General features: G+C 25.6%; 1 protein-coding gene across 1 annotated transcript in view; it reads left to right on the forward strand.

Annotated features, from left to right (window-relative positions):
• Window positions 1-1,158: 1,158 nt before the first annotated feature.
• LOC108684667 (exocyst complex component 4) overlaps window positions 1,159-1,367 on the forward strand; it is a 1,961-nt gene continuing 1,752 nt past the window's right edge. Inside the window, exon 1 of the mRNA XM_018189107.1 lies at window positions 1,159-1,191. The gene's annotated coding sequence lies outside the window, so the exon portion shown is untranslated. The remainder of the gene's footprint in view (window positions 1,192-1,367) is intronic.

Genomic DNA, 1,367 nt, shown 5'->3' on the forward strand with positions numbered 1-1,367 from the left:
CAATTTTTTATGTATATATAATTGATATATGAACTTAATTAATATTTATAACACCTATATTAACATAAAAGTTTAGAAAAGATATTAAGGGAATCTATATAAAAGAAGGGAACATGAATCTATGTATACGTGATGTACTAAATTCTACATTTTCTACAAAATTCTTATATCTCTTTGATAAACTTGGTAATGTTATTGATAATCCGAAATTATTTTTTGCAGAAATCGCAGAAATTTTGCAATTGTAAGTTCCATTGCAATTAAGAACTGAAATATTGTACAATAAAAATAAGATTGTATAAAATTTGTTCTGTGATATTTGAAAAATGAAAGGAGGAGTAACACTACTGCAAACTGTCTATAATTCCCCAATTTATATCCAATATTTTTTAATATAAACTTTTAACATATTAAAATATACTAGCTAATTACGTATTGCATTATGTATTAATCTCTTTGTTTTTAAAACAAATCAGTTTAAATTTGATTATTGGCTTCCAAGATACTTTTTACAAGATATTTTTTATTGATAAACAATTTTTTAATAAAATAATTCTAGGAATTAGATTCGATTTTCATTACTCCTCTAACAGGCATTTTCTTCCGATTAATAGAAATTCTTTACGAAAATATTTTGCGATTTTGCAAAGCTATTTTAATTGTCGATAGAACATAAATATACATAAATACACATTTCCTTGACATGAACTGTATTTTTTTGCTGCGAGAAATTATAAATATATAATACAAAAAATGTAACTGAAGATGGATTTTCATTTTCCATATACCTTTTTTTTTATTCCTCTTTTCTTTCCTCTTAAAATTTATTTCAAAGCATAACTGAAATGATAGTTTTACATGTGATTTCCTCTGCCAAAATTTTGCTCGAGAAATTCATTGCATGCTTATTTTAATATCTGAATAAGAATTGATTTACGCGCTTTTTGTCTTCGTATGTGATACGCTTGACTAATGACTTTCATGTAGTCACGTGATGTGGCAAGTATGAATAGTATGAACTAGAGGGACAGAGAAGCGCAAGAGGAGACTGGGGAGACTTTTGTTTACGTTTTACAGGGAGATGACTATTGGAGTAAAGAAAAATTTAGAATACAGAAGTCTTGTGTACAAAATAATTTAATCTGACATAATTAAATTATAATAATAGGAGCGAACCTGCAAAAGATAATTGTAATAAAAAATTCATGTTTCAATTTTATATTCAAAATAAATAAAAAATCTTTTAATTTAAGTGGATTGGTAGGTTTTTCGGCTCTATTTTTTTCATTTATATCCAATATATATATATATATATATATAGTCCAGTGTTTACAGCTCCTAATGTGTTCATTGGTTATCGCATTTAT

This window comes from Atta colombica, unplaced genomic scaffold (genome assembly GCF_001594045.1).
Source record: "Atta colombica isolate Treedump-2 unplaced genomic scaffold, Acol1.0 scaffold137, whole genome shotgun sequence".
Classification (NCBI taxonomy): domain Eukaryota; kingdom Metazoa; phylum Arthropoda; class Insecta; order Hymenoptera; family Formicidae; genus Atta; species Atta colombica.